Source organism: Argopecten irradians, chromosome 15 (assembly GCF_041381155.1).
Source record: "Argopecten irradians isolate NY chromosome 15, Ai_NY, whole genome shotgun sequence".
NCBI lineage: Eukaryota > Metazoa > Mollusca > Bivalvia > Pectinida > Pectinidae > Argopecten > Argopecten irradians.
The window spans coordinates 14,867,139-14,889,680 of record NC_091148.1 but is presented as its reverse complement, the minus strand read 5'-3'; the positions used below and the strand labels follow the sequence as shown (position 1 = coordinate 14,889,680).

Sequence of the window (22,542 nt, the reverse complement as noted above, 5' to 3'; positions counted from 1 at the left end):
TTTAATACAGTGATTAAATGAATACATTGTAAAAAATAAAATAGTACACAACCAGCCAACGTGTCTATCGAGTGAATGAATATAAACAGGAACACTTGTTGTAACGGCGCTGTAATGGGTACATAATCCAATTATTCTGCCTGTCTGGGACTACAAAAGTCCATAGCCTTGTTATTTGCAAACGACCCTAACACAAGCGAATACTAGATTCGCACACAATAGAACTGGAAAAATAAGTAATGCTTAATATGATCATGATTTAACATATACGATACATATGTTTTAGAGGTCTGATTGCCATCACAACCCACCATTGTCATACAGGAAGTTTATAAACAATAATAAGCATATATAGACATTTGGATAATTTTGGATATTTGGAAGATCCAAATCTAATAAACGGTCATTTAATAAGTCATAATTAAGATTACTAGCATTATTGCTAGTTGACAGAGAATGATGTTTATTTTTCTAGGTCTATAATTATGAAAAGTGATAGTTACTTTATATACCTTATTAATCTGTTTATTCGTTAGGTTTTTGAATTATGAAAGAGTTGGTGCATCAATAAGTGAAGTGACTAACTTATTGTAATCATTGAATGTAGATGGAAATAACTGTTAAAATAATTAGAGTTTGACATTTTATACGTAAGAGATAGTTTCTTTTTTTTGTCGTCTTTCGGCTTAAGTTTCCTACTGTAATTCATTATAATTTTTTGCATGTAAAGTACCTGTACATAAGCCAGTAATTATTCGGGCTGCATCTAATTTTATTGATTTTAAAAGTCAGTCTTCATGGTCTGTACAATTATCCCAAAGGTTTTCACAAGCATATTCTAAAATTGGCCTAATATAATTTGAATACATCATAATTAAATATTTTCTATCAAACTCAGTTTCTAAGATTTTGCACGATATTGATTCTTTTGTAGGTTTTATAATATATATGTTTAATATCTTCTCACAACTTTCCATCTTCACTGAAGGCTAGACCAAGGTGATTATGACATCTTTTAGTCGCTTATGGTTCATTTAGAAAGTCAATTGGTGCACGATTAATTTCTTTTCTTACGAGTAAAAATTACAGTTTCAGCATATAATGCATTAAATTTCAATTCCCACTAAATAATATGAAAGGTTTTCTGCTGCTTGAATTGGATTATTATCTATAATTACATATAATGATGTGTCATCAGCAGAGTTTGATGTTGTTATCAACTTGGTCTGTTATATCATTTATATATAAGAGAAACAAGAATGGTCCGATAATAGATCCCTGGGGGATTCCAGCCTTTAAAATGTTAAAGTTAGAAAAATGACCTTCAGTTGAGACTGTTTCTTTTCTCTCAGATAAATAGTCTTTAAACCGGGAAATAATTTTACCTTTGATACCATACGATTCTTTTTTGTGTTGGAGCGATGTATGCAATACCTATCAAAAGCCTTAATTATATCACAGAATACAAATCTTAATTAATTTCCCTTATCTAGATTACTGATGATTATTACAGTCAAATTATGGAGAACAATGGATATATATATAAATACTTTATATATTTTACAACGATTGCGACACAAATTATACAACGTATGTAAATCACTTTTGATGGCCTGGATAAAAGCGTGCGAGGGGTCTTAGAGTAGGAGGAAGCCGGACTGCCCGGAGAAACCAAAGTGATCGAGCAAGAAAACCCTGGCCTTTTGATGTCTGTGCTGGGGATTGACCCCAGCCGACTAGGTGAAAGGCAAGTGACTCAACCACTACACCACCCGATCATTCAGTAAATTCCAATGATAGATCACACTATATTAACATAATTCAATTTTGCTTGTTACGAGCATTTTCATTGGCTTAAAAAATACAGCCCATAAAGGAAAATTATGGGCTTCGCAGTTTGCAACGTTGCTTCTGATTGGCTGAGATGACGGCGTAATGATTTCATAGACAAATAAGTCCCATAATGAATTTTGAATATTGAAGAGATTATATTGAGTAAATTGAATTATAAGGATTATTTGAATATATTTTTTATGTTATGGAGATATAACACAAAATCTGAGTGTACTCTCATCATAAACCGCTTCGCAGTTTACTGAGTACACTCAGATTTTTGTGTTTTATCTCCATAACATAAAAAGTCTATTCAAGTTAATCCTTAAATAACAAATGTTTGGATTATCGATTTGTAAAACGAGAATTGAGAAGATAAAGGTACTATTATATGTGCATTATTATTGTTTAATTAATTAACTTTAGGCACTCGGAAAACATAATCATAATAATATATGCGATATAATATAACTGGGTAAAAAATTTGACATGTTTATTTTTCTTCTGCAATCTATTGCAAAATCTCCGGTTTGATTTAAATTAAGCTGTAAAATATTTGAATAGACTGACAAACATGTTTAGTGCTTTATCAACAAAAGTTATAACTTAGAATGTACACATGTATGCACTTTAAACATTCTTGTTTTATGCCTTACGTATGTTAAGATGAAAACTCACCCGAACAAATCACTTAAGAGCGGTTTACATCGCTGTGAAAATGTGTATGGAATTGTAGAGCACAACTTGGCTTCTTGGTTTAACCATGTGTACACATATCACTGCATTGTACAGGAAAATATGATGTTTGGCAATACTGCCAAAAATCATTTTGAGCTGTCATTTAATTTGTTTTAAATTACAACATGTGCATTGTTAGTATTATAACATACGCTGCTTGTGAGTATGATAAGTACGGCACCTACAACCTTAACACACAGTGTATTGAGCTATTGTCAGAGACTTGAGTCATAAATAACGCGATCGTAAATGATAAATACTTAATACGACTATCTATTCCGTCTTTGCATATTACAGAGTTATATACCATGTTGGTAGATTTCAATTATTACGTCATTCCTTCGTGAGCAAACATTACGTCACGTTCTCTGACAAAAATGACGCTGTACTCCTAAATACATGGCGTAACAATAGTACCTATCCATAAAGAACAGGTAACACTGTGGAATTCAAATGCAGAATAAGAGAAATGTAGAGTTGTAGTAGTCAACTCATACCTGACATCACAAGTGTCCCATCTACTAATGGAAGTACTTTAATTGATGGGCAGACAGAGTGGTGTTGATCATAAAGATGTAATATTCATTCATCGTATCTCGTATAAAAATATTCCCAAATGATTGGCGGAGAGCCGTCAAGCGGTGACCTTCTTACCATTTATAGAGAGTGTGTAAAATCAATCATAGTGCAATATGACGGCTATCGCCTGGGACTTGAAAATTAGGAAAATGAAATATAATACTATATCATTACTGCATTTTTGTAATACGTGTTGCTTTCCCTATCCCAGTTTGGAAGTTGATGACACAGTGAAATCAAGCGAATAAGCGTTTTCTTGACTTTGATTACAAAGTGATGAAGAGGTTCGTAAAGCTCAATCCTCACTCTTCAAAACATGTGTAGGCAGATGAATCATCAGCATGAGTTTTAGTGGTTATCTCAGCGAGAAGAGACTTTTTATGACACATGCAATAATGATACAACCAAGCTTACTGTATACCAGTTTCAAAATTGCTGTTGATTTTTGAATTATTTAGTTCATATTCTTCATGGCTCTTTTATAGTGTTGAGCCCAGTGAATCAAGAAAGAAATAGGTAAGCGTAGCTAAATCGTGTATGGTTTTACAAACAGCGATTGTTTGTATCTTGCATCGTTCATTACCATCATTCAAGAATATTTTCCGATTAGTAAAATAAATCGCGAAAAAATCAATGGTTCTCGTTGTCATAAATTCACCCATATAAATCTTACTGACTCTCTATGGTTTTTGCAGGAGGTTATGAACTCACAGCTAAGGTAGAATTTAAAACCATTGATTTTCGAATCCATGCCAGCACCACAAACACATAGCGTATAGGTAACAATCAATACTTACCCGCAAACGCATGTAATTCCCCAATATGCATATAAAAATCAAAACATATAACTCTACAATATATAAATGCAAATAAAATGGAATATCAAACAGGAAATCGTATAGCTTTAGTAGGTGAACAATACCGGGAAGCACTTTAATAGAGAGAATACTATTCATATATACTAAAAAACTTATCAAATCCATCATAACGTCAAGTTTAAGTCGAACTGTATTAGAGCTAGAAGAGCAAATTGCAGGTCTGAGTTTAAATGAATACCCTGCAGTAGACCATAACGAGATTTAATACTGATATGCCAGGTCGATAGAATCAATGTTAAACACAGTATAGCACTGTTCAAAATGAATGCATTGCTGACAAGGACATATCCTGAACATTAAACATGTTCATATTCACTAATTATGGCTATTAAGTTGAAAAAAATAAGTTGTGATCTAAGCTGAATTTTAAAGCACCTCTTTCACGAACAATGGAAATTTGTCCACGAACAAATTTTATTAAAATTAAATGTTATATGTAGCAACATAAATGCAAACCCTTGAAATCCGTTTAAAAAAATTCCAGGTAAAAAAGTCCCAGGGGCCTGTGCTATGGCCAAATTAATGTTGCCCAGTAGAGGTGTATGACAGGGTTCCCTTTTTTATCCAAAATGGTATCAAAATAATGTTTTATGTCATAAAACTGCATTATTTTCTGAAGAGTATAAATAATTACATATTATGATCACAAATATGTAGGCAAAATGTGACAAATTAAATTTTGGCTACATTTTAAAGACAGAAAATATCGAAATTTTGGGTGTTATTTTCGGCCAAATGAAATTCCATTGTTCGTGAAAGAGGTCCTTTCGACCCGTTTGGAAATGGGACTTAGTTCTGATATTCATTCACACGTATGTGTATGGGTATTATACCTCTCAACCATTTGTAAGATTGGAGTCCGTTTTAGGCCTGATCGCGTTTAAATAGAACAGAAAAAAATGGTTTGTATTTTAGAGAATATTTGGTCTTTAACTGTTAACGTGGATTATTTCGCGGGTGTTTAATTTCGCGATTTCTGTGTGTAAACCAATCTGATTAAAATACAGATCCTTATTATCACTATGTTGGATAAGAGGATCTGAGAACATCTCTTTAAGGGTCACGTCAAGATGACCTTTTGAAATGGCCAATCAAATTAGCACTGCAAGAATCTTGACTGGGGACGAAATAGTTTGAAAAGGCTGTCCAAATTATTTTCGTGTATGTAGTCATCTCGCCCGTAATGCACAACAAAGCTAATTGTATATGTATACTGGGGCGAAAAGACATTTTCAATTGATGTTGTAAGGTGTAGAAACAGCATTTGCTCTGAAACACACGTGGTATAAAGGTCATCTGGACGTGACCCCTTATGAGATATTGTTAGATCCTCTATTGAACGGAGTGGTTATAAGGATCTGTGTTTTAATCAGATTGTGTGTAAACGTTTCATTTATAACCTCTAAAAACATAATATAGAAATAGAAACAAAAATCTCACCCGGCTGGGGGAGGAGGAGCGGTGGGGGGTGGAGGTGGTGTGTTCGCGCTAAAACAGGCATTCACGTAAGTAGAGAAAATTCCCCTCACTTAAATGTCCATGTTTACAGTAATCGAACCATCCCATCAAAGAAAAGTAAGATGCGTAAATAAATAAGTAAAAAATAGTTAAATATAAAATGAAAATATATACAATGTAATACTTTTAAAATAACAGAAAATCTAACGCATATAACGTAGAATGTAATACAAAATATATGCCCTGCAGGTAGGGCGTTAGAATTTTACCTGCTGCCCCTATTGCATGATCGTAAAATGCGACTAAATTTAGGATCTTATCTTTTCTCTTCTTTCTAACGGACTGTATCTTTCCTAATGCCTCCCTTGGCACCGCCTTACTTTTGGCCTTGAGTTGAGCGTTCGCCCATGTGAGGAAGGCTCTGGGTTCTGTCCCCTGGCCGAGACACACCAAAGTCTTTAAAAGTGGTAGTTTCTGCTCCTGTTTCTCTACACTATACAAGAAGACACAACATGAATATACCGCAGTCTCCCAAAACACGCACCTCGCACAACATGCACGCAACACACTGCATACATGGGAGGCCGTCCTTACATGACCATAGCTGTTAATAGGACGTTAATTAATCAAACAAACAAACAAATACAAAATCTGTTTGATATAAATTTATCTTTAAAGATGCTCCACCGCCGACAGAGCATAAATGATATAAATCATTTTAACAATAATTGGTGTTTAATCGTGTACATATATGCCTAATTAACACAAAAAATAATATAAAATAATTTATTTCACCTTTGGTGCATAGGCAATCAGTACTTCATTCCATATAGGATATAGTGTCACGGAATTTTTTCGGGATGCAATTAATTATTTTTCATATTTTTAACTTGAAGTAAAATTAGAAGCTCAAACTTTTCAATGGTGGTAATGGTGTAAAGTAAGTAACTTTTGTAACTGAAGAAAAATACTAAATCGTCTGCTCCTGTTTTTGATAGTGAAAAAATACCATTTGTCAGCGGTGGAGCATCTTTAAAAATGTCTAATGAAAAATGTAGTAAAAATAATTATGTTTATCGTTTTTTTTTAAATATAAGATATAGCGAAAATATATTTAATACAATATATCTTTTTATGTCTATTTAAACATATGTATATGATTACTTAATTGATTGATATGTATGTATTTATGATCACTCCCGGTGCTGCCGACCGAAGTTGTACTGATCGCTGTTCTTGTCTCGCTGCTTTACATAAAGTTCATCACATCCCGTGCCTTGGTATCTTTCTCCTGTCAATCTGTTGCTTTCTTAATTACGTTTCTCTTCGGTCGCCAGCATCAGAAGGATATTAAGAAACATTTTTTTAATAGTTTGTATTATAAATAGTAAACATAAGAGGAGGAAGGAGGGGGGGTTTAAAAAAACCTATTACAGTCAGTTATATACTGTTGAGTGGTATGACATATTGTAACGTTATCTTCAAAAGATAAATCTGGACTTCCATGTAGTAGTAGTTGCAGGTCTAAAGGAATGAAGTTGTTTAATGTTCGAAATAATTGAAATCTCTGGTCAGCGTAATTATTACATGTAAAGAAGAAGTGATGGGCATCCTCAATGGGATGAGGATGCCCACATTGGCATTGCTGGTAATCTATTAAATTAGAGCGGAATAAATCATTTTTAGTCCTTAAGACTTGCAAAGCAAGGCTTCAGGGACCATTGTCAACGCTTTTGCCGGTGTACGCTTGAGCTATCTTGAAACATTATATCATCAAAAAGTCACAAAAACGTTTTTTGTTTATTTAAGCATTGATGTCACTATTTTTTAATTTTATCGGGGTATGAAAAAAAAATTTGTTTGCAAACTGTGTGAATCCGCGTAGCGGATTCTCACAAAAGTTTGCAAACAATTTTTTTTTCATAACCCGATAAAATTAAAAAATAATGACATCAATACTTATAATTAATTTTATACTCTATTTGATAAAATGAAGTATGTTTAAATGTAACATTATAGTGGTTTTTCAAGGGATTCTTTTTTCCGAATCAATACGCAACGTCAGTGTCTCTATTGTGACGTCACGAAAACGTCGGGGTTTCGCGCCATTCTCGGATTTTTTTTTTCATAGTCGTATGCAAAAAAAATATTGACCAATCAGAAAGCCAGATTTGGTAGTCACAAAAACGTTTTTTGTTTATTTTTGTTTGTTAATTTATTTATTGTAACGAAATGTTGATTTTTCATATTACTTATACAACTGGTATGTATTTTTTTAACTTATATCAGGTAATAAATATATTTTTTAGCAAAATGTTATACCTTTTACATTCATAAAATTGTAGTCTTTACAAAGTTGCTTTATGTACATACATTCATGCATTTGATAAACATCCTTAAACTTTATTTGGTATTTTTTTTTATTAAACTACCATGGGTTATTTACCAGTTCAATTATCAATAGTTCTTTAATTTTAACTGTATATCAAAACAAAATAAATCTTTCGTATCATATTCTTAAACATTCATTCATCTAATTAATTTTTTCTTTAAAACAGGACACCTTTTTAATAAAGTAAAGCTATCGCCATGACGTTTTGTTAACAAAATACTATTAGATATTAAAACTATTCACACACTCTGGTGAGAGCTACATGTACATTTAGTTATTACAACAAAATGTATAATTCCATATCTTAAGATATAAGTTTTACAATGTTTAAAACATGGCTATGATGTCATCTTTTGTTGTCATCCGTGCTTTGGTTGGACTATTGTTCTAAGTACTTTTTCTGTCTGTAGATAAGTACACCTTTCACTGTACATTAGGTTACCTGTAGCTGTAGATTAGTTTCAACTTATCTACAGGTCCAGATAAACTAATGTACAGTGAAAGGTAGAGAGCAAAACTATATACAGCATTGTGAAAAGACAGATAAATGACAAATAAATCAAATGAAATTCAATATAAATGAAATACAAAACTTCAATAATACATGTTATCACATATTTTCTGTTTCATATATTGATTCCTGGACATCGGCATAAATCCAATCATATCAACCACTACCAAAAAATGCTCCTTGTGTTGAAAATCAAAACTCTTTAGTACATGTATTTTGACAGCACAGATTAAAATGGTGTTTTGATTTTTAGTGGAAACATGCACTTTCTTTCATTGAAAATTGAATGCTTTCATTAAATTTCTTGTCCCAATAATTTCACTGTTTTTAAATTACTTCATTTCTTGAATACATACACATAACACATAAATCCACGTTTCCCGAATTGAATACTTTCGGTGATTGATTGTGTGATTCCTTATCCAAGAATCACACAAAGCCTACTGAACAAATTTGAAAAATTAAGCTTTGGCTTCTTTTTATCACTTTGCCGTTTTCACTTAATTCCAATGCAGCTTCCTGTAGAATTCACTCAATCTTGATATTGTGGTTTTCAAAAGGAACAATCATATTATTTAACTGTTGTTATTGCTTCATTTCATAACGTAGAACGGTATATTCAAAATTAATACGTTTCCATGGTAATCCTCCATACCTTGTGAATAGCCAACAAGTTATATCCAAGTGAATTGTCTGCTTCTGATATAAACAGCAGTTAAATTATCATATCACAAAATATACTCCCTTCATGAAAATTTGATAAATCATTTTAGATAGCTTGAATTAATAAAGATCTGATCTGCACTGACTGCCATGTTGCCTTTGCTCCACTAAGAATGAGGGAAATTCAAACTCACAAAAAATTATCTGGTAAAAACATTGGTATGGAATTTCATGACAATTTCATGCAATGCATGCGTGACCAGAGTAGACATTACACAATTGTTTTGAAATGTTTAGTGTCAAAGGTAGTTGAATGCCTTACCTGTACTGCTGCAGGGATTTTGTTCAAACTTCACATGGAGGGTCATCTTGGTCCATATTTGTGCCATACAGATTTTGAGGCTGATCGGAAAAACAAGATGGCCGCCAGGCAGCCATCTTTGATTTTGGCAGTTGAAGTTTGTTATCGATATTTCTTGAAATATTGTATTTTTGGACCAATCGGTGAACAAGATGGCCGCCAGGCCGCCATCTTGGATTTTGATAGTTAAAGTTTGTTATCGCTATTTCTCAGATTGTACTGAAGGGATCTGTCTCAAATTTCACATGTAGGTTCCCCTAGGGCCTTAGTTGTGCATATTGCGATTTGGGACCGATCGGTCATCAAGATTGCTGCAAGGCAGCCATCCTGGATTTTTATATTCAAAGTTTGTTATCGCTATTTCTCAGAAAGAATTGAATGGATCTTTCTCAAATTTCACATGTAGGTTCCCCTAGGGCCCTAGTTGTGCATATTGTGATTTGGGAGCGATTGATCAACAAGATGGCCGCCAAGGAGTCATCTTGGATTTTGATAGTTGAAGTTTGTTACCGCTATTTCTCAAAAGGTACTGAAGCGATCTGTCTCAAATTTTATATGTAGTATGTTTGAAAAAGTTTAAAAAGTAGAGAAAAGATCCATCTTTCCTTTGTCAGATATAGATCATTCTTTGGTGGGCGCCAAGATCCCTCTGGGATCTCTTGTATTGTTATATTAGAAATTATAATCCGCGTTCTGGATGTATGGTTCCATCTAAACATGCAAAAGTCATTAAAACAAGCTATTCATAGTGCATAAATTATGTGTTGTACCTAATGGTTATAAGATATCATATACGTTTGTCTGTCCATCTAAATGATTTTCACAGCCTAATCCATCACACTAGATTACTGAAGAAAAAATAACATGTCAAAGTTTTAGCCCAGTTATTGCACAAATAACTTTACGCCAAGCCCTGTCGTTATTTAGCTTCATATCTCATTCATCTCTATCAGCATGTGTTCAAATCCATTGACCGTTAATATAAAAATAAAGAATACATTTCGGCGTCTCTTCAAAGGTATGAATAGTGCTTTGTTGTTTCGATGTAAACCCGACAACACGGAATACTGAACGACTCGGATATCTGGCAATGGTTTACAAAAGATAATAAGAAACATTTGCGTGTTACTAGGTTGATAATTCTATGAGAATGCATATCATTTCACATTTTTATACAAATTAGTATCATTCCAAACAAGATCAAAATGTTTATAGACCTTATTCGAGAATTCTCTAAAATTAAATGTTAAAATAAAGGCATTTCAGCGATCTGCTAGTCAAATAGTTATATAATGCTTGTAGTCAAGTGATCTTGCTATTTAGAATGTAGCGTGAATTTGATATGCACTAATTACCGTCTGTCCACAGAAGGAATATAGTCATACGCTAATATGAATGTAGCATACACTTGTGGAGTCACTGCGTCTGTCTAGGGAATAGGGCATACCACATCAAAATGGAACGTCGTTGTTTTGCTGTGTCGCAATGGTCATTTGCATTTCTTCTAGGTTGCGCTATACTTAGTGTTCTGTGTCTGAATCTGGTCATCAACACACAGTACCTCTGCAAAGGATTTCATAACGGCTATGCTCCAAACAAGACCAGAAATCCCGAATTACTACCACTTCGAGATGCAGCCTGTCCTTTAAGACGCGTTTCTATTATGAAAAAGAAAGACAAGTTTCTAAGAGTTGGTTTACTTAGTTTTCCAGGATCCGGGAACACGTGGACACGTTTTATGTTACAACAACTAACCGGTAGGGCTAAATAGTATCTTATTTGGTATGACATGTAGTAGATAATTATACATAAGTATCATTATTATTCAATATATCTTGTAACGACCATTTCTATTGGCTTAAAATTTACTTAACCAGCATGTAAAAGCAAAAATGACAAATCTATTCGTAACGTCTTTTTTGATTGGCTGATTTCATAGAAAAAATATTCCAATTTAATTAAGCATTTTGACGCCATTAATATTATCCACAGTAAATTGAATATAATGAGGATTGCTTTGCACATATTTTAATGTTATGAATATATATTTTATTTCTTCTTAAATATATTGTAAAAAAAACATACTTTAGCAGTAGATTTATTACATTTTGTACGGATTTTCGAAAAGAGAAAAATGAATATGTTAAAAAAATGCATTGATTCTACATTAATTGGATCGCTTAAATAGCATGATAATTAAAGCTCCAAGAGCGTTTTTCTATCTTAAATTGAATGTACCAAGATAACAACGTTAAGCACCAATTGATGATCATTAAAAGTTATATTGCCATATTTCTGCCATTTGGATTTTAAGTCGACTGACGTTCAAACCTAAGATATTTATTTCAGAAAATGGACATGTAGTACGACTTGTCGGTAAAATCACCATGACAAATCGTATCATATTACCGCGACTGACTACCATGGGTCACCTCGTAATAACATTAAATGGCGTTGCAGGATATGAACAAAATTTCAATGATGTAAGTCGGCTAACTCGCATAGACATAGGCGTAGACAAAAATACGTCAACAATTCGTGTTTTAACTCGACTGAGTGATACTGTTTTATCAGCAAATGCTATCGGGGAAAAGTTACATTAAAAAGATAAGCCAAAGACAGCTGCACTTGGTCACCATAATGGTTACATTTCTGTATAGTTAAAGCTAACGATTACTGGATTTACATTTTAGTTTTCTTCTGGGAGCCACCAGCATATACAATGAACCGTGGTAATAGAATGGTTTATTTACCTACTAAGTACTTGTACAGACAAGTGCATGTTTGCCTTTGCAGATTGTAAAACTATATTTAAACATTGTGTTTCGAAATTCAAAGGTTTTGTATTAAATTCAATGGGTTCTATGTTTTTTAAACCTTGCATATGTCTGTGATAAAGGTTACAACCACATAATTCGATGTTTCACGTCTTTGATATGATTTAACGTTATCATATAAAATAGCTAGCTACATTTTGGTGGAATCGGAATGTTTTTGCGCATAAGTTGTACAAACACAACACTCTAAATGTAACTCTATCTTGTAATTTATCCGAAACTGCTTGCATAATACGATAGAGTCAAAACTGTCTATAAAGACCATCAACAAAGCAAGACAAAGTGGTTTCTATAACCAGGTGGTGTTTATACACAGGTCAAATTGTGTTATACATGACCATTTGTGATCCTAAGAAAGTGATCTGATTAAGAAGTTGTTTATGATACACAGTTGGTTGCTATGACAGGTTTCAAAGTTCCCCTTCATGCCTAGGTATTTAGTACGCTGGTAAGTCAAAGACCCACTATAGACTGATATATAGAGAAAAGTAAGAAACTCTTCCTTAATGCAAAATTGGGTAATTTAATTCATAGTGCTGTAAAAAATATCAAGACAAGATGTCTCAATAGTTTTGATCTTAAATAAAAGTTAAAATGTGCATTGATTAGTTCACAGAACGTGGTATAGCAGATTCTATTATAAGAATGTTCGTGAATATATAGTTTTTAACCAAAATTTGATAAAAAAAACCCGATAATGATATAAGAAAATGTAAATCAATGGCTTATGATAAGTTCACAACACCAAGCAAATGCAAGATTTTCTTCGTAAACTATGTTAACAGTGAAATTCATTTCGCAGTGAGAGTCAACTAACGGGCGATAAAAACACACATCAAAAGGTTGTATTGCCATCAACCCCTTCAAGCTGGTTTAGTGTGAAATGATTTTGTTTACATTGTTTAGTCTGTGAGGTGAGTGTCGTATTTAAAATAAAACTAAATATATCAATGTACCTATTAGCCCATTACATAGGGGGTGAATTCGCTGGCGGTTTTTTCATTTTTTTGTTCATATTGTCGTTTTCACTAAAATCCGCGATTTCGAACACAGGTAAAACAATAAGAAACTCATTGATGTACCAAAGAACTTTAGGGATCGGTGAACAGCGAAATTTAACCCCCGTGAATATGGCCCGCATAGAAAAACCGAGACATATTGAGTCCGCGTATTTAAAGTGCTTTACTGTATATATTTCCTAAATAATTTACGGTATTTTATCCAATTAGAGCCCCCATCCCTCATTTTAGGTTCCAAATTTTACTTGCTTCGACAAATATGCAGGCTGAAAATATGAAAATCCTGTAGGTTTCTTTGTTTCTTTAGCAAATTACTTTATGGCTTTCTTTATGCAAAATTAGTCATGAAAGACTAGATTAAATTTGGTTCTATTCAGCGCCACATTATTATTTTCATTTTGAATCTCCCAAGCGTGTACTGGTTGGTATTATGCAATACATTCATGTCGTCTGAGGTCGTATCCCAATTCTACTCATACAATACAGCCGCGGGAAGTCACGGCGTCAACAAAAACGCTGTTGTTAATTACAAGAGGCCCATGGGCCTTAACGGTCACCCGAGTTTAGATACAGAATGAAACAAAGACATGCATATTTAAACACTGTGTATTTGCCCACCAGGCCCTTGAAGTCAGTCAGTGATTTTATAAATTTGACTTTTTAATCTATGACGATTATTTGGTTCCATCAAATCTGTGAATTCAGAAGAAAGATTTTTGAAATGTTATCCATTTTGACCCCTTTTGGCCCCACCCCTCTGGCCTTTGGGGGTCGGCCAGGACCAATATGGATATGATGTTAAAATAATACAGAAAATTTGACCCCCTTCCCAGGGGAAAATCGGAAAGATCCCAGGGCCATGAAATTCACAATTTTTTGTAAAGGGCCTTCAGACCTTCCAATCTATCAAGAGTATATAGTTCCATCAAATATGTGAATTCAAAAAGAAGATTTTTGAAATTACCATTTTGACCCCTTTTTGGCCCCGCCCCTCTGGCCCCTGGGGGTCGGCCTTGACCAATATCAGGTGACCTAAATATTTAAGCCATTTGGACCCCACCGGGCTCCACCCCTCAGCCTTTTGGGATGAGACAGGGTCAAAATGACATAATAGCAAACTGTCCTCTTGTGGATATAATGTGAATAAAAAGGTTGAAGAAAATCCAGTAGAAAAATAAACAAAATATACCCAAGAAGCATTCAAAATAAACTATAGCATACTTAGCCCACTCCCCAGGGGCAAATAAAGAGGCCAAGGGTTATAAAATTTACAATTCTGATATTCATTTAAGCACCACAATATCTTTAGAACACAAGGTCCAATAATAGCATTATTACAAAGGACATGAACTCTATAATATAGTTACCGTCGAAAAATTCCCCTTTTCAAACTTATCCTAGATCTTGTTGATATAAGGCTACATACAGAATTTCATCAAAATCAGTTCACATTTACCAAAGTTATCTTGTTCACAAGCACAATGATAAAATCAGAACAAAGGGCAATACAGTACAGGCCAGGTGGACGGGCCTATTTCCAGTCTATCCATTGGGCAGAGCTGTCCACTCAAATATCCACCCAGTGGACAAGAGCGGACAGCTGTCCACTCCATAAAGTGGACAAGAGTGGACAGCTGTCCACTCCACACAGTGCTTCGTGACGGACCACCGTATCCAGTGGACCACAAATATGATGGTACAGTGTAGTCCACTGGACGCAGTGGACCACTATATATCGTGTCCGTTAAGGTAAATGTGTGTAGCATAGAGTATTGTACTATAAAGACCACAATCTCAGTTCTGATATCGGTAAAAAAAATTCTAACAATGCATTATTTTAATAGTGTCATGATACACCTGTCTATCTATTCCATCTATTTATTTTTATAACGTCAATGTATTAGTATCCATAGATAACTATTTTAGCTCTAGCATAACGAAAATCGTTTGAAGTAATAATTGATTTAATGTGTTATCCACCATGTATGTATAAAAGAGTGTAAGTAAATTCCTTTGCAGACTTTTTGAAGCTCTCTCTCTGATGGGGTTCAGCGGTATTTTAGGCAGTTTTCTGCTGCATGTACATGTATGTACCTTTACCAATGGGGACAACCTACGTCACCGGAATTGATATCGGGCACACAAAAACAATGAAAAAACGCCCGCTTCAAGATGAAAATCGGCTGAAATTATGACATAAAAGCAATGCATCTTCTAAACCTATCGTGCGTCAAAGACAGTGTATTGTTAGAGATTCTATGAAGCTATTAAATATGGTCAAACTAGCTCAGATAATGCAAACACCTCGACACAATATTTTTCGACAGCAGGGATATCGGTCACATTTTATTCAACAAGAGGCCCAGAGGGCCTGTATCGCTCACCTGGTTTGAAATGCCAAGTAATGTTCTGAATATAAGTTCATTGTTTCTTTTCTGAAGGAATTTGGATATTTACCTCTAATTCCCCTATTGGGCCCCACTCTCTCTGCTCCAGGGGGTCAAAGCCAAAAGTTATACGAATTCTGTTAACACCAAGGATGTTTCTGGCCAAATTTGGTTACAATCCATGCAGAACTCTAGGACAAGTAGCGATTTATAGGATTTACCTCTATTTCCCCTATTGGGCCCCGCCCCTCCTGCCCCCGGGGGGGTCAGAGCCAAAATCTATGCAAGTTCTGTTCCCCTTTCCCAAAGGATGTTTCTGGCCAAATTTGGTTACAATCCATGCAGAACTCTAGGACAAGTAGCGATTTTAATAAAATCTACCGTCGTGCCAATGTTTTAAATATTTTATTCATAAATACCGTTTCGTCCAGTTTGTTAAAAAAACGTTCCTTTACTTTCTCGGTTCCGGTACAAATGCATCCAATGTCGTCACAAGAGATGATCTAGGATGGAGATTCTGTAATGTGAAACAAAAAATAGAGGTGTGTAGGCTGTGGCTGACGACTAAAATAATTCATCAGTGGTCAAAAGGGAAATGGAGAAGCTGGGAATATTGGGTAGACAAATAACTTACCTAACGATCGTTGTTCGACTTCTATGTACCTATTCCTAATGTTAAACAGTGCCTTCTTAAAGCCTGGTATATATTTATCCAGGAAGATACAGCCGAATGATATCGACGACTATGGAATGACATTGGCCAAACAAATGTAAATAACCATATAACGTACAGTATGGTACATTTAAGAATGAACCATAAACAAATTTTAGCAAAATTTCGTTGTGGTAACCTAAGCTAAAAGTCGAAACATTTAATTACAGGATCATTTGTGTACTCTATATATGCTACAACACGAGCCTCACTATTTATATATTTGTAAAACGAGTTAATATAATAGCTATAGTTTTATCCGCTGCGCACGAACCGTCTCTGTTTCCACTGTGGTGGAATTCATTGTAAGGGATGCAAGGCATGTATACATATAATCCATTGTATGATGCGTTAGACACGGTTCTCGGTTTTACGATGGCCGCTGATTAAGTAGTTGTGCATTGTACATTTATAACTTGTGGGAGTGCATGACCGTTTACTTGAAGTAGATAAATGCACTACTTCAAAGTATATGGTCATGTACACTTCGTCAAGTTATAAATGTACAACTAGTTCTACTTCAATCAAAAGTAGTAATTTGACGGCTCAAACGGGCCACCGTACATTTGTAGTTTACCTGTACAGGATTTAAAATTGTGTAATGCATAGTTAAGAGAACACACCTTGAAATGTCCTTTACACATACCAGTCTCGATATTTGATCCTTTGTTTTTTTAGATGGAACTTAAAGAAAACGTGCTGTCACGCTACTGATCTTAGAATCTATGTAACTTTGTCTTCTTTCAAACAAAAATGAGATGAGTCATCATTGACACTTAACCTGACAAATAATAGATAGTTAATGTGACATTGGGCAAGTCTTATATAGTGTTACTGCACATTTTTTTTTCTTAAAGATGCATATGTCTGGAATTTCAAGCAACACATCAACATGCCGTGTCAGATTTTGACCCGAAGTGGAATCCAATATACATTTCTTTTTCTTCGTCACATATATCAAACGATGTTTTAAAATTCATATTTTAATAAATTTCTTTTGTGAATAAATTCATAGTTTGAGAAAATCAACTAAAAATCTATGCCCATCTTGATCTCACATGTGCTTGTTTTGTACCGATGAAGTTAAAGTTAGAAATTGTACCGTGCCGCGATTTCCGTCTAAGACATTATCTAATTTGTAGAGGCGATAGAAAACTTATTCTGCATGTTATGAATTACATATTTGAGTATTTTGACCAATGGATTCTCGGTTTTCTTGGCATGTATAGTAAATAGATATTTTTTTTGTATTAGGATTAAGTTTACTGTGTAGTACACAATAGACTTATTACATGTACTTAATCTACGAGAAAATTATTGTTTGAAGAGTGGATTTCTTTCAATATAAGTGGTCACACATAAAATTGACAATATCAACTACAAAAACTGTGAAATACAAGTATTAATTCTTGCTACTTGTTGCATATTTCGAGACACAATTTCGAATCTACGCTCCGGCGGTTACGCCGTCTGACACACGACGTCAACAATTTAAAAATACTCAGAATTAAGTTAGCATGATTTTTCAACTCACTGAAAGAGAACAAAGACGTTGCCAAATGAATTTTTGTTTAAGACAAAAGTTGTCGGTTATTTTCTGTGTTGTTTTACAACATGTTAACAGTATCCCGATAGCTCAAGAAATAAGGGAGATATTGCTATTTTCCTCAACACCGACATAAAAATGCGTAGAAATGCGTAGTTGGGAGTTAGGCCGTCCATTCTGCGATGTCATGCTACCGGATCCCGGTAAACATACTTATTTCTCCGTACCCCACTTCTGACACATGTACAGGGATCTGAGCATTAGTTACAAATTATATAATCATGGACCCATCAGAGTGTCGTAAGACCATTTTCAGACGTTTAAGAGGTCTAAATCAAAACACGGTGTTAAAATCATCATATACATGATACCTTATACGAGTAGAAAGGGCACTTTGGTGGGTCCATGATTACGTAATCTGTGACTAATTCGCAGATCCCTGTACTTCTGACATCGGTATTCGAGCAACTATTTCGTCTGAAAGCTTTAATAACCGAGTATCAAATTGACGTATACCAATCTAAAGGTGTTAGTATTTGCAGAGATTTATATTTAAATCTCTGGTATTTGGTAATATATTTATAGCTCTCGATTTCTTTAGCAAGGGCTTTAATTGCTTAACCGTTTATAAAGTTCTATTTTCTTTGAACATAAAATATGTAATTATGTGTCACGATCATACTAATTTGACATTCACTTTTTTTGTAATCAGAAAAGATGTCTCAAAACAAAATTCTCACCATTATTGTCAAATTCTATTGGCGACAGTATTTATATACGGGACACCTTCGTGCGAATATTACGCAGCTTATTTTTTTAATCGAGAATATATAAGTGATACGTCATCTACGTCCTTGTTTTAACATAGTGTTCGGAGATGGCTTTATGCTGGCATTTTAAGAAAGTTTCCGTTTTTATTTCAGTAATATATCAAATCAGTCTTCATTTAAAAATCGCATGGTAGTTATTTCAAGTAGCGCTGCAAATCTAACAAATAGGTTTTAAACTATAAAATACGTTTTTAGCTGTATTCGCATTCACTGAAAGTTACATATCACACTTGCTCTGGTTTCACAAAGCATATATTGTATCGGTTATTCACGGTACTTTTATTATATATCTACCTTGCATTTGGCACATACATTGTATACTTTATTATAGTTTTAATTAAAATTTATCTGTAATCGTAAATATTAAGGTAAATTTTGTATTGAATACAAAACAAAAACAAAAAACGAACTACCATATTTCACACCCACAATCATATATACATTTTTCATATATCATTACAAATAATCCTTGTACACATCTGCAGTTAGAGGGCACAGGCGTTGGTAACGCGGAGAAAATTCTACACATAGCTATATACGTAATGATATCATTCAGATATATATGATATGAATTGACTGGATGAAAATAAAAAGAAGTAATTATTCTTAAACAGATTGACAATTAAAATATTTGTGACAGAATTAATTTTGACTCGAGTTTAAATGCTATAGTTATCTGCAGCTTTTGCGTGATTTCAATAGATCAAATTTCGATAGGTATACCACCAAAAAATAAAATACATGTATATGAATCAAAATTTATTTCACAGCTTATGATTGAATATTTATGTCTACAATATTAATGTAAAACTATTAAGTCTCTGGTTTAAATATCGCCAAACACAAGGACGTACATTCTTGTAGATGACTTTTAGAATGCAAATTGGACTTATTGGTTTTTTTTTTTAAGTGAGGGGATCATTCTGAAGATTACGTAACGTAACCACCCACCCTAGAACGAATATACGTACCCGACCTAGTAACCTTTCGGCCGGGTACGAAATGGTGCCTATGTGTCGTAGTGAAGCACTACCTCAGAAATCACTCGGGCATAATTTTCTGTACTTTTTTTGTAGGTTTCTAATTATTTCAAACATACACATGCATTTAGATATTATTTTTGTGTCCAAAACAAACATAACGACCACTCTTAATATCTACTTTACCACTCATAATACATCAAATCATACTTTGTAGACATGACGTATAATTTTCATTCGAAAAGAGCATCATATTTATTGTGAAAAATGTCTCGCTGTATATTATACGGTTATTGCCGAGTAGGTAAGTGATATAAAACAAGTACAATAAAATGCATACAGACGTTTAATTTATGGTTTCCACAATCATGTCTGCTCCATTAGAAGAAATGGGCACCAACTGTAGTTCTACAGGCGACGCCTTTTATCTAAACTGTCTAAAAGACTATTCTATTAATAGAAAAAAAAACGGTTAACAAAAATAAAACACAGTCGGATTAGAAAATTGACGAAACAACCATCCCCGATCGCTAAAAATAGGTTTTCGAAAATCACAGGTAGGTATGTCGGCGCTGTATCACGGTGGGGAATCACGTGGTCTGTAGTTGGTGTGTTACACGATTACAAAATGGCGGCCGCCAGCAGTTCGGACAGAAAAGGAGGTAAGTCACTGAAAATACTCTTTATATCAACTTTTGATAGGGACGAGCATATACTATATACAATTCTGAACACACCGATGCATTAGTTGTGTTGCAACGCTCCGTATTTTTCTGTAACATTCTGACCAAAGTTTTGAATCGGAGCGACTTTGCTCGAAGTAGGATTGGTAGTATACACGAACTTTACCATTTTCGTACGTTTTCTGGGTTTAGCTTGCGCCGCTCGCTATAAATGTGATACCATCCGAAATGTAATAGTCTAGATTCAATTCTACATCTAACTTTTCTGACGGTAAACATCATTTTCATTGTTAATTCTTTAGTTTTGTAAAATGATGAATAAACACGCACTGTTTGTTATTGATGAGTTGACACGAACCAGTTCATGTTTATTTCTGTCAATTCGGTTACATGTTAATGTATGTAACATTAACTTATAGCTCGTACCCGTAAACTATGATTTATCGTGATGGTACAATAAACCTTAAACTTAAACAATAACTTATAGCAGGTACATATAGTATTACAAACAACACCATCCACATGTATTGTTACAAAAACTGTTTGTCAAGTGTTTTACAAACCAAAGACTGCACAAATTTACATTTGTAGACAGTCGGTTGGCACTTTATGCTGTTTTACCAATTTAATTATATTGTTCCAGTCGAGCAAACTTCCAAGGATCCATAGCGTTATTCTAAAAGTCCTATTTCAATAATTGTTTGCATCTCACGAAACACATTATTTACACATAAACAAAACAACACCATCATGGAGTATTCATCAACAGCTCCAGACATTCAGAAATCTGGACACACTCACACACAGTAGAATATGCACATAAGCACGACTACGGTTCCGTCACGACTACTAGTTGGGTCTCAGTACAACTTCGGTTAGCTGTTTAAGTAATTCGGAATTTGTAATCAGTGAAATGTTTCATACTTACATAAAAACCTTTACTACGTTTTAGTTCTAATTCTAACCATTTTTGATATTGGCTCATTCATTCACAATTGAAAATTACGTTTCTGTATTTCTTTAAGCTCAGTGATGAAGGGAATAGATGGTGACCACGTCCATCTCTGCTCGCTTTGCGGTAAACAATTCAAATCCAAATCTGGATATAGTGCCCACATGCGTGCGCATGATTCTCATAAAGACGCTCCCCACAAGTGTTGTGGTAAAAGATTCAACAGTCTCGCCAATTTAAGACGACACAGGTATAACCCATAATTTATGAAACATTTTACAGAGCTGATATATATATATATATGTCTTTTCTTTCAAAACCACTGACTTCATCTGTCCGTTGAAATTTTACTGCATTAACTACAGCATGTTAAGTAAATTATATAACGATCTGATTAAAAAATGGTTTTGGTTGCCAATAACAATGTATTGCCATCCAAATTTCATACACTATATTTTCAAAATCTACCAATTGTTCTATCTTTTTAGGTGCAACAAACATGGTGAAAAGGGGAAGTCGTGCGAGGTATGCCACAAAGAGTTTGCCAGTAATGCCGACCTTGATCGGCACTCTTCAGTATGGCACGCCGACTCGGCCTATGAGTGTGATGTCTGCGGCTCTAAGTTCAGAACAAAAGTCCGACTAGATGGACACAAAGACACACACACCGGTGCTAAACGATACCGCTGTGAATGTGGAAAAGTGTACCGGCACGAAAGTAACCTGTATAGACATAAGAAAACATGCCGTAAATAATTAAAGTCCAATTATCTAGGTTATTACATTTTTTTTACAGATCGCCTTTCGTTCATGGTCCATTCGTCAGTCCGTTTTCTTTTATCCGCTTTTTCTCAGAAAATAATGCAGGGGTCTCAATTTTCATATGTAGGTTCACCCTTGGTAATATTTGTGTATATTGAATTTTAGGACAGATTGGTCAACAAAATGACCAACAAGCCGCCATCTTGGATTTTAATACTTGAATATTGTTACCGTTATTTCTTATTAAAGCAATCTGTCTCAATTTCCATCTGTGGGTTTCCCTTAGTCCTAGTTACGCATATTGCAGTTTGAGACCAATTGGCAACAATAGGGGTCAACAGGCAGCCACCTTGAATTCTGATATTTTAAATTGTAAAAAGCAGAGAAAAGACCCATCTTTCCGTTGTCAGACAAAGACCAT

General features: G+C 34.3%; 2 long non-coding RNA genes across 2 annotated transcripts in view; one reads left to right on the top strand and one right to left on the bottom strand.

Moving 5' to 3' along the window:
• The window catches only part of LOC138309752 (uncharacterized), a 50,586-nt gene that overhangs the window by 1,997 nt on the left and 26,047 nt on the right, over positions 1-22,542 (top strand). The window lies entirely within an intron of this gene.
• On the bottom strand, positions 7,706-16,534 carry LOC138309753 (uncharacterized). Its single transcript, XR_011206321.1, has 3 exons — positions 16,291-16,534; positions 16,076-16,173; positions 7,706-11,071 (listed from the first exon to the last, which is right to left on the bottom strand). It is a non-coding gene; the product is annotated as an uncharacterized lncRNA (long non-coding RNA).